The sequence below is a fragment of the Mobula birostris genome, chromosome 32, assembly GCF_030028105.1.
Source record: "Mobula birostris isolate sMobBir1 chromosome 32, sMobBir1.hap1, whole genome shotgun sequence".
Lineage (NCBI taxonomy): Eukaryota > Metazoa > Chordata > Chondrichthyes > Myliobatiformes > Myliobatidae > Mobula > Mobula birostris.
In genome coordinates this window covers 21798812-21811157 of record NC_092401.1, presented here as the reverse complement: position 1 = coordinate 21811157, position 12346 = coordinate 21798812, and the positions used below count along the sequence as shown (strand labels likewise).

Genomic DNA, 12346 nt, shown 5'->3' with positions numbered 1-12346 from the left:
TCTTTGGAAGAATCATTTCACTGGAGCTGAGGGTGTGTCATGCAGGTATAAAAACCCCGTGGCAGGCGCAGGCTAGTGGTAATTATTTTGATTTGTGGGTTCGTTCTTGCTACTACATTCCTGGGATTTTCGTGCACAGCAGACTACAGAGTTTACAGAGAATGGAGTGGAAAAACAAACAGCATCCAGCGAGTGACAATTCTGTGAATGAAATCGCTTTGTTAATGAGCGAGCTCAGAGGAGAGTGGTCAAACTGGTTCAAACTGACAGGAAAGCAAATCTGAGGAAAGACATTCTTGCCATAGAGGGAGTACAAAGAAGGTTCACCAGATTGATTCCTGGGATGGCAGGACTTTCATATGATGAAAGACTGGATGAACTAGGCTTATACTCGCTGGAATTTAGAAGATTGAGGTGGGATCCTATTGAAACGTATAAAATTCTGAAGGGATTGCACAGGCTAGATGCAGGAAAATTGTTCCCGATGTTGGGGAAGTCCAGAACGAGGGGTCACAGTTTAAGGATAAAGGGGAAGCCTTTTAGGACCGAGATGAGGAAAAACTTCTTCACACAGAGAGTGGTGAATCTGTGGAATTTTCTCTCATAGGAAACAGTTGAGGCCAGTTCATTGGCTATATTTAAGAGGGAGTTAGATATGGCCCTTGTGGCTAAAGGGATCAGGGGGTATGGAGGGAAGGCTGATGCAGGGTTCTGAGTTGGATGATCAGCCATGATTATACTGAATGGCGGTGCAGGCTCGAAGGGCCAAGTGGCCTACTCCTGCACCTAGTTTCTATGTTTCCATGTAACAGTAACTCAAATAACCACATGTTTACAACACTGATGTGCAGAAGAGCGTCGCTAAACACACAACACATCGAACCTTGAAGTGGATGGGCTACAACAGCAGAAGATCACGAAAATACACTCAGTGGCCACTTTATTAGGTACAGTTAAGGAGGTACCTAATAAAGTGGCCACTGAGTGTATACTCAGAGTTAAGGACTGTAAACTGTATTGCCACAGATATGCTTATCCAAAGCAAATTTTCCTTCAAGGTTAGTTTGACGTCCAGGGGAAGATAACAGTATGATTGGCAAAGATGAGTTTGGGTTTCCACCCATCCAGGATTATCTTGGATTCTCTAGGAATTGGAAGGCAATCTGTCGGACGCTGCCTCAGCCATCAAACCCCAGAAGTAATGGTGGCATCAAACAAATACATTGCTGATGTTTCGAAGAGAAATCTTTCACTGGATAGGGTAGGTAAAGGTATGATATCAAGCGATCAAAATTCCTGTAATATGTCAAACCAACCTTGATAACCCTAGGTTCAAACAGGTCAAACTCAAACAAAACATGGAAAATTCTAGGGAAGAACACAACGGGTCAGGCAATATGTGCGGAGAGAGAGAGAGAGAGACCAAGTTACTATTTCAGGTTGAAAGTTGGATTTATTTATCACACGTACATTGGAAACTACAGTGAAATGCATTGTTTGTGTTAACAACCAAGGGTGTGCTGAGGGCAGCCCGCAAGTGTCACCACACATTCCAGTGCCACAGTGCTCGGCAGAAAACACAGGACATACCAAGCAACAAAGCAGCAACAGCACCATATTAAAGATATAAAATTGGGAGAAAATTGTGTAGACGATGCTGGTGATGTTGGAATTAGAGAAGGCAACACATCTCCACCACATCCCACTGAATCTGCAAACCACACGCTGGAATGAAAGGTGGGGGAGTAGCATTGCTTGTTAGGGAAAATATTACAGCAGTGCTCAGGCAGGACAGATTAGAGGACTTGTCTACTGAGTCCTTATGGGTGGAGCTGAGAAACAGGAAAGGTACGGCCACATTAGTGGGATTGTATTACAGACCACCCAATAGTCAACGAGACTTGGAAGAGCAAATCTGCAGAGAGATAGCAGGCAACTGCAGGAAACATAAAGTTGTGGTGGTAGGGGATTTTATTTTTCCATACATTGATTGGGACTCCCATACTGTTAGGGGTCTAGATGGTTTAGAGTTTGTAAAATGTGTTCAGGAAAGTTTTCTAAATCAATATATAGAGGGACCAACTAGAGGGGATGCAATATTGGATCTCCTGTTAGGAAACGAATTAGGGCAAGTGACGGAAGTCTGTGTAGGGGAGCACTTTGGTTCCAGTGATCATAACACCATTAGTTTCAATTTGATCATGGATAAGGATAGATCTGGTCCTAGGGTTGAGGTTCTGAACTGGAAGAAGGCCAAATTTGAAGAAATGAGAAAGGATCTAAAAAGCGTGGATTGGGACAGGTTGTTCTCTGGCAAAGATGTGATTGGTAGGTGGGAAGCCTTCAAAGGGGAAATTTTGAGAGTGCAGAGTTTGTATGTTCCTGTCAGGATTAAAGGCAAATTGAAAAGGAATAAGGAACCTTGGTTCTCAAGGAATATTGCAACTCTGATAAAGAAGAAGAGGGAGTTGTATGAAACGTATAGGAAACAGGGGGTAAATCAGGTGCTTGAGGAGTATAAGAAGTGCAAGAAAATACTTAAGAAAGAAATCAGGAGGGCTAAAAGAAGACATGAGGTTGCCTTGGCAGTCAAAGTGAAGGATAATCCAAAGAGCTTTCACAAGTATATTAAGAGCAAAAGGATTGTAAGGGATAAAATTGGTCCTCTTGAAGATCAGAGTGGTCGGCTTTGTGCGGAACCAAAGGAAATGGGAGAGATCTTAAATAGGTTTTTTGCGTCTGTATTTACTAAGGAAGCTGGCATGAAATCTATGGAATTGAGGGAATCAAGTAGTGAGACCATGGAAACTGTACAGATTGAAAAGGAGGAGGTGCTTGCTGTCTTAAGGAAAATTAAAGTGGATAAATCCCCGGGACCTGACAGAGTGTTCCCCCGGACCTTGAAGGAGACTAGTGTTGAAATTGCGGGGTCTCTGGCAGAAATATTTTAAATGTCGCTGTCTACGGGTGAAGTGCCGGAGGATTGGAGAGTGGCTCATGTTGTTCCGTTGTTTAAAAAAGGATCGAAAAGTAATCCGGGAAATTATAGGCCGGTGAGTTTAACGTCAGTAGTAGGTAAGTTATTGGAGGGAGTACTAAGAGACAGAATCTACAAGCATTTGGATAGACAGGGGCTTATTAGGGAGAGTCAACATGGCTTTGTGCGTGGTAGGTCATGTTTGACCAATCTGTTGGAGTTTTTCGAGGAGGTTACCAGGAAAGTGGGTGAAGGGAAGGCAGTGGATATTGTCTACATGGACTTCAGTAAGGCCTTTGACAAGGTCCTGCATGGGAGGTTAGTTAGGAAAATTCAGTTGCTAGGTATACATGGAGAGGTGGTAAATTGGATTAGACATTGGCTCGATGGAAGAAGCCAGAGAGTGGTGGTAGAGAATTGCTTCTCTGAGTGGAGGCCTGTGACTAGTGGTGTGCCACAGGGATCAGTGCTGGGCTCATTGTTGTTTGTCATCTATATCAATGATCTGGATGATAATGTGGTAAATTGGATCAGCAAGTTTGCTGATGATACAAAGATTGGACGTGTAGTAGACAGTGAGGAAGGTTTTCAGTGCCTGCAGAGGGACTTGGACCAGCTGGAAAAATGGGCTGAAAAATGGCAGATGGAGATTAATACTGACAAGTGTGAGGTATTGCACGTTGGAAGGACAAACCAATGTAGAACATACAGGGTTAATGGTAAGGCACTGAGGAGTGCAGTGGAACGGAGGGATCTGGGAATACAGATACAAAATTCCCTAAAAGTGTCGTCACAGGTAGATAGGGTCCTAAGGAGAGCTTTTGGTACATTGGCCTTTATTAATCGAAGTATTGAGTATAAGAGCTGGAATGTTATGATGAGGTTGTATAAGGCATTGGTGAGGCCGAATCTGGAGTATTGTGTTCAATTTTGGTCACCAAACTACAGGAAGGATATAAATAAGGTTGAAAGAGTGCAGAGAAGGTTTACAAGGATGTTGCCGGGACTTGAGAAACTCAGTTACAGAGAAAGGTTGAATAGGTTAGGACCTTATTTCCTGGAGCGTAGAAGAATGAGGGGAGATTTGATAAAGGTGTATAAAATTATGATGGGTATAGATAGAGTGAATGCAAGCAGGCTTTTTCCACTGAGGCAAGGGGAGAAAAAAACCAGAGGACATGGGTTAAGGGTGAGGGGGGAAAAATTTAAAGGGAACATTAGGGGGGGCTTCTTCACACAGAGAGTGGTGGGGGTATGGAATAAGCTGCCAGACGAGGTGGTAAATGCAGGTTCTTTTTTTAACATTTAAGAATAAATTGGACAGATACATGGATGGGAGGTGTATGGAGGGATATGGTCCGTGTGCAGGTCAGTGGGACTAGGCAGAAAATGGTTCGGCACAGCCAAGAAGGGCCAAAGAGTCTGTTTCTGTGCTGTAGTTTCTATGGTTCTATGGTTCTATGGGAAATAATGTATGTGGTGCACCACAGAATGATTTCTGCATTGTCTGTCACACAAGCAACTCATCCAAGTCTGTACTCGCAATGTGTTGTCGCAGCACAGAAGCGTAGCAGTCAGCATTACGCTTTACAGTGCTAGTTATTAGCGATCGGGTTTCCAGTCCCGCCGCTGTCTGTGAGGAGTTTGTACACTCTCCCTGTGACCATGTTGGTTTCCTTTGGATTTTCCAGCTTTCTCCCACATTCCACAGACACATGGGTTGGAGCTAGTAGGTTGTGGGCACGCTATGTTGATGCTGGAAGCTTGGTGACACTTGTGGACTGCCCTCGGCACAATCCTCAGACAGCAAAACGCTGCATTTCACTGTATGTTTCAATGTACTGTACATGTTACCAATAAAACTCACTTTTAATCATGCAGCTAGTCCGATTGATGCAGCAACCACAACGCTCCGACATCCTTACACTTCGAAGTCATTGTCATACTGGTGGAGGGTGTAAACTTCAAGAGCAACCAAGCCCCAGCTATATCCAACCAACACTGCTGCAGATATAATAATCTAAATAATGTGATTGTGTGTGGCCAAGTGGTTAAGGCATTGGACTAGCAACCTGAAGGTCGTGAGTTCGAGCCCCAGCCGAGGGAGTGTGTTGTGTCCTTGAGCAAGGCACTTAATCACACATTGCTCTGCGATGACACCGGTGCCAAGCTGTATGGGTCCTAATGCCCTTCCCTTGGACAACATTGGTGTCGTGGAGAGGGGAGACTTGCAGCATGGGCAACTGCTGGTCTTCCACACAACCTTGCCCAGGCCCGCGCCCTGGAGAGTGAAGACTTTCCGGGTGCAGATCCATGGTCTTGCAAGACTAACGGATGACTAAAAATAAATGTGATTGTAAAATATTAATTACAAGCAGAGGACCCGCATTGTCATGGTGGTCTGGATGAAGTACTGTGCACCTATAGAGTTTTGTCAAAATTTGAGATGACATGGCAAAATTGCACAACTTCTCTATTCCCTTAGAAGTTTGCTCAGATTCAGCATGTTATCTGAAACTCTAACAAACTTTTATCGATGCACAGTGGAGAGTATCCTGACTGGTAGCATCACAGCCTGGTATGGAAACACCAATGCCCAAGCCTGCAAAACATGGTGGATACAGCCCAGGCCATCACAGGCAAAGCCCTTCCCACCATTGAGCACATCTACAAGAAGCACCGCCACCAGAAAGCAGCATCCATCATCAAGGTCATCCCACTATCCAGACCATGCTCCCTCCTCACTGCTGCCATTTGACAAGAGGTACAGGAGCCTTAATTCTTGTACCACCAGGTTCAGTAACTGTTATTATCCTTCAACCATCAGACTCCTGAACAGAGTGGGTAACTTCACTCACCTTAGCACTGAACTGATCGGAGAACACAAACGACAGACACCTCACTTTCAAGTCATGTTCTCTATATTACTGATTCACTAGTTCATTATTATTATTTTTTGTATTTGCATTGTCTGTCTTTTGCACATTGGTTGCGTGTCAGTCTGTTTGTGGGTAGTTTTTAATTGATTCCATTGTATTTCTTTGTTCTACTGTGAATGCCTGCAGGATTGGCAGGACACCCTGATCTAACTGGAATGTTGTTTTAGAATATCTAACCAACATGAATTTGACACATTTAGTTTGATCCCATTGTACTAAGATTGAGGAATTAGGCTTTGCAGAGTCGATGAGGGAAGGGAAAGGATGGGGAGGGGTGTTGTCTACTGCTTTCAAGGAAGATGTTTGTCAGCAGACTGCAGAAAGTTTTCAAAGTTTTAGAAGAGATAGAGGAGGAGGTAAAGGTGGTGGGGGGAGTTGCACCAATATCACAGCTGCACTCAGGGGAGACATGGTGGAGGGGTCAGATACTGAGTCCATTTGGGCGGAACTCAGGAATAGGAAGGGTGCAATCACACTGATGGATTTGTACTTCAGACCAGGACATTGAGGAATGGATATGTAATCAGATTAAGGAAATGTGTAAAAATAATAGGGTTGTTGTCATGGGAGAATTTCAACTTTCCTAATATAACCATATATCAATTACAGCACGGAAACAGGCCATCTCGGCCCTTCTAGTTCTTAGTGTAAGAAGTTCAGAGTGTATCCAGGAAGGCTTTTTTAAATCAATAAGTAGACGTCCAACGAGAGGAGGGGCCATAGTGGACCTGGTGTTGGGTAACGAGCCTGGCCAGGTTACTGACCTTTCAGTGAATGAACAATTAGGGAACAGTGATCACAACTCCTAAGTTTCAGGATAGCTATAGGTAAGGATAGGTATGGTCGTTGTGGAGAGTTTTAAATGGGAGTAGGGCAAATTGCGAGGACATTAGGCAGGAACTAAGAAGCATAATTTTTTATGGCAAGTCCACATCAGACACATGGAGTGTGTTTAAAGATCAACTGCACAGAGTATAGGGAAGTTATGTTCCTGTTCGAAGGAAGGACAGGGATGGAAAGACAAGAGAACTTTGGATTTCCAGAGAGGTGATGAATTTAGTCAAGAAGAAAAGGGAAAAGTAAGTAAAGCTTCGGAAGTTAGGATCAAACAAAGCACACGAGGAGTATAAAGAATCCAGAAAAGAACTAAAAAAGGGAATTAGGAAAGCCAGGAGGGGCCACGAACAGTCCTTGGCAAGTAGGATTAAGGTGAATCCCAAGGCATCAAGAGGAAAAGGATAACTAGGGAGAAGGTGGGACCACTCAAGTATAAAGGGGGGAACATTTGCATGAATATGGAGAATGTGAGTGAGGGACTTAATGAGTACTTTACTTCAGTATTTACCAAGGAAAAGGATATGGAGGACCAGGAGATCAGTTCAAGGAGGAGGAAGTGTTGGGTCTCCTAATGAGTATTAAGGTAGATGAGTCCCTAGGGCTGATGGGATTTACCCCAGGTTATTGAAAGAGGCAAGAGATGAGATTGCTGGGCCCTTGACTCGTACCTCCATGTCCTGTCTAGTCACGGGCCAGGTTCCAGAGGACTGGCAAGTGGTTAATGTTATACCTCTATTTAAGAAGGAAACAACTATAGTTTGGTGAGCCTGACGTCAGTTGTAGGGAAATTGCTGGAGAAAATTCTTAGTGACAGGATATATGAGCATTTGGAAACCCCTGGCCTAATTAGGGAGAGCTAGTATGGCCCTGTGTGTAGCAGGTCATACCTAACCAACCTGATTGAGTTGCTTGACAAGGTGAGGAGAGAGATTGATGAGGGGTAGGGCAGTGGATGGTGTCTACATGGATTCTAGTAAGGCGTTTGACAAAGTTCCTCACTGGAGGCTAATCCAGAAAACGCAGGGAACCTGCGACAAACAGGCAGTTTGGGTTCAGGATTGGTGTGCACGTAGAAGACACAGAGTGGTAGTTGAAGGGATTCATTTGAGCTGGAGGTCTGCAATTACTGGGGTTCCGCAGAGATCTGTGCTGGGACCTCTGCTGTTTGTGATGATAATGAATAACCTGGATAAAAATGTAAATGAGTGGGTTAGTAAATTTGCAGATAACACCATGATTGGTGGAGCTGTAGATATTGTAGAAGACTGGCAAATAATACAGCACAATATAGATCAGTTGCAGATATGGGCAGAGAAATGGCAGATGGAGTTTAACCCAGATGAATGTGAGGTGTTGCACCTTGGCAGGGCAAATGCAAGGAGACAGTACACTATTAGGGGCAAGATCCTGAACAGTGTTGCTGAGCAGAGAGATCTTGGGATCCCAGTTCATAGCTTGTTGGCAGTGGTTGCACAGGTTGATCAGGTGGTTAAGAAAACTTATGGAATTCTTGCTTGCCGAAGCATTGAGTTCAAAAGTCAGGAGGTTATGTTAAAACTTTATAAAACTCTGGTTGGGCCACATCTGGAGTACTGCATACAGCTCTAGTCGCCCCACTATAGGAAGGATGTTTAGGCTTTGGAGATGGTGCAGAAAAAGTTCATCAAGATGCTCTCTGGCTTAGGCCCTCTAAGGCTGGATAAACGTGTTGCTTTCTCTGGAGTGCCGGAGGCTGAGTGGAGATCTGATAGAGGTTTACAAGATTATGATTGACATAGATAGAGTGGACAGAGAATATCTGTCTCCCAGGGTTGAAATGTCTAACACCAGAGGGCATGCATTGAATGTGCGAGGGGATAGGTTCAAGGGGGATGTGAGGGGTAATTTTTTCTTTTTACTCAGGGAGTGGTGGATACCTGGTGTGGTGGTAGAGGCTTTTAAGAGATGTTTGGATAGGCATATGGATGTGAGGAAGATGGAGGGATGTGGACATGGTGTAGGTACGAACGATTAGAGGTTGGGTGTTTTTGATTTGCTTTTTAGCTGGGTCAGCACAACAATGCGGGCCAAATGGCTCGTTCCTGTGCTGTACTGTTCTATATTCTAAGGAGTGGACATGAAGTGAGAGGATGTAAGGGTGGCAGAGGAGTGAGCAATCTCACCCTCTCTCACCCCTTTAAGTTCCACCATCAGTAACTTCATCTCCTTAGTTCCCACTTTTTCATACTTCCCTCCACGTCCCACCACTTCCACAAAGGATGGCCCTCCCCACAATTGAAAGCACAGCCATGAGGCACTGCCTCAAGAAAGTAGCTTCTCCCCTCAAAGATCCCCACTGTCTGGGTCAGGACCTCCCCTCACAGCGGCCTGCCTCCCAAACCACCAGGCTCAGCTACAGCTACTTCCTTGAAGTGACCTTCACAACCCTAATTCTGCCTCAGAAAAACAACAGTCCACCTTTTGCACGACCATGGGGCTGTCCCTGATCGTGCTATTGCTTGCACTAATGCCTTGTCTTACATTTTTGAATAATTTATATCCTACGTTTTGTGTGAAACTACATGCCTGTGATGTTGCTGCAAACATGGTCTTTCATTGTACCTGTAGCTCACCATGTGTGTGCACTTGACAATAAACTCAGGTTGACTTGACTCCCAATTCCAGTCGGTGAGAAGAGCTGTAAATGCAGATTGATATTGGGTTTGGTTCTGCATCATACCTCGTGGCACAAATACAAGTTAAATGCTACTTTCTGTATAACATCAAACCACTACCACAGTGCTGTACACTGTGTTGGACATCTCATTACAGGAACAGGCAATGGGAAGGCGAAAGGATGAGTGACAGTGCCTGGGATGGAGACTGGTTGGCCAGGCTGGTTTTTCACTGGAGAAAGATGTCATTAGAAATATCACAAACCACCCCAGTCTCTCCATCACCCTCTTCATCCCCAACCCTTCTAGACTCACCTCACCACCAACTCCATAACCCAAGCCTCGGCTACCAAATCGAAATCTTTGATCTCACTCAGACTCCGCTGTACACGCCCCACCCTGACCCCAAACTCATGCCGCCTTTGTGATTCTTGAGCCTCTCCTGCCTTACATCCCAACCTTGCACCCTACTTTGTATTTACCCTTGTTGCTTTGTGATCTTCCCCTCTACACCCTACATTGTGCCCCCTTATGCACCTCATTTATTGCTCCCTCTTCGTGCACCCCACTTTTTGCACCCACGTTGGTTCCCCCCTTGTGTGATTCCCTCCTGAGTACCCTACTGTATGCCATCTTGCTCCTTCAGCTGCATGGTTCCCCCCAATACATCCCACTATGTGAAACCAGGCCCCCTCCCGCACCGTGCACCCCATTCTAAGGTCCCACTGTTCTCTGTATTTGTGACCCTCCCCTCTTGCACCCCAGCCACCATCGCTGTCATTCCGTGCAGAACGGAAACACAGGGCCCGGACGCGTGACTGGCAGCCAGCCCGGCCAATCCCAGCCGGCGGTCCTCCCCTTGGGACCCCGGCCACTCTCTCGCTACCGGCCAATGGACGGGGTGGAGAGGCGGGCTCCTGGCCCGACGGACGGACGCGCGCCCAATAGGACGCGTCGGTGGGCGGTACGTCCGCCCCAGCGCGTTGGGGCTGAGCCTGGGATTTCCCAGCCAGTAATGGATGCCACTTGGCTGGGATTGCAATGGAGCAGCACTGAGATTGTAGCAGGGTCTGCAGTTTCCAGCAACATTCAGCAGGCTCTGAGTGCAGGGACCCAACAAGGAGAGAGTGCAGCCTGAGGGATTTCAGGTGCAAAAACCCATCTTCCTCCAAAGCCCTGTATGTGGTTTATCCCATTGCAAAACAAAAGTGGGATTTGATTGTCTTGAATGAAAAAGTGCATATTGGCATTGAAGTGGTTTTCATTGTACAGTGACATTGCACTGAGCTGCACTTACATTTCTTGGCTGTAAAGTTTCAGGTGCATAGAAATTAATTTTGGAGAATTGAAGATTGAAGAGTGTGTCTTTATTGTAGTTGCTGAACTGTGAATCTTGGTACAGTGACTGTTGTAAAGTGGACCTCTTAAAGAAATGTTCCCCACCCAGACTATGGATGGTGTTATTGTGTCTTCCAAGGGCAAGGTGTCTATTGTGATCTGTTGCGAGGGAGGGGTTGGATTCACAGCTAAGCGCTGTCTCAGAGCTAAATGTGTGAATGAGCCGTGACACGTAAAGGTGGATTCTCGTTGCATTGTCTCGTTGCTGTCCCCTGCGTGGACGAACCCTGAAGTTGCAACCATCTGAATGATTTGATTATGATCAGTTGTCTTGTGTTTAAATTAAATTGATCAAATACCATTTTTCTTTAAATGTCTATGTTGTGTCACCTGTACAATAAGGGAATTGTTAGTCCCCTAGAATGTCATTATGCAGCTGTTGTACTTTGAAATACTGTGCATGTCTATTAAATGAATAAGAGAGTGAAGCATTGTTTCTGAATGATGTAAAGGAAATAACATGCTATTTTAATATTGTATTGAGGTACTGGCTGGTATTTAGGCTGGTGTTTGAAACAATACAATTGGGCTTTCACAGCCCTGATCCAGCCAGGGCAATAGGGCAGTGCTCTCATTCTTAATCACAGTGAGTGTGAAAATTGTGCTTATGTCACTGTTGGGCGAAGGGCAGGTTTTGGTTTGATTGCGGTTTTTACTGCTCAGCACTGGTCACCCATGCATCATTACCTCAAACAGGAGAGCAAAGAGAGTATTAAATAAAGGACAGTACTCTGCTATTACATTGTGTGAAACTGTGCTATTTTTGTATATAATGTGAAACTATACTATTTCTGTATGTTGTGCTGGCAGGTCTCCTGTGACATTGCTCAAGACAGTTTGGATAATGCACTGCTCTATAAAGACCACACAGTTCCACCACATAATGCAAAATGTATATTTCAACTCCTAAGGTAAATTTCTGATTAAGCCTTGCAGCTGGTTTTGATTTTTAAAGACATCAGTATTTGTAAGACTTCCAGAATGATTGTAATTTTCATCTACTGTATCAGTGATAGCTCCATTTTGCTCATTTTACAATAACAATAGCTTAAATTTGCTACAAGTATTGCAGTAAATTCTAACTAGAGTTGTTTTGAACTAGTAGAAGTATATACAGTCAGTGGCCACTATTATTTATCCTCAGTTCAAATGGTCCAATTTAATGTCAGAGAATGGATACAGTATACAATCTGAAATCCTTGCTCTTTATAGACATCCATAAAACGGAAAAAAAAACAAAGAATTAACAACAGAAAAATATTAGAACCCCAAAGACCTCCTTCCTTCCCCTCCCATGCGCAAGCAAAACATCAAGCCTCCCTCCGCTTGTCCCAGCAGAAAGCATCAGCCCCCACCACCACTCACCAAGTCCCCAAAGACCATGATCTATAGTCCATCAAGGACTACTCTTCATTCCAAAACCCCAACATCTCAATAGGCTCTCTCTGTCACTAACGAGGGCGAGAGTGATATCCCTCCTACCACTGTGAGAGGGGAGGCCGACAGCCCACTGTTTCGATGTTACGGTCTGCAGCGTCACT

At 44.8% G+C, this 12346-nt stretch overlaps 1 protein-coding gene across 1 annotated transcript in view; it reads left to right on the top strand.

Moving 5' to 3' along the window:
* Window positions 1–10515: 10515 nt before the first annotated feature.
* The window catches only part of LOC140191078 (uncharacterized), a 170143-nt gene continuing 168312 nt past the window's right edge, over window positions 10516–12346 (top strand). The window contains exons 1-2 of the mRNA XM_072248155.1: window positions 10516–10585; window positions 11616–11716. The gene's annotated coding sequence lies outside the window, so the exon portion shown is untranslated. The remainder of the gene's footprint in view (window positions 10586–11615; window positions 11717–12346) is intronic.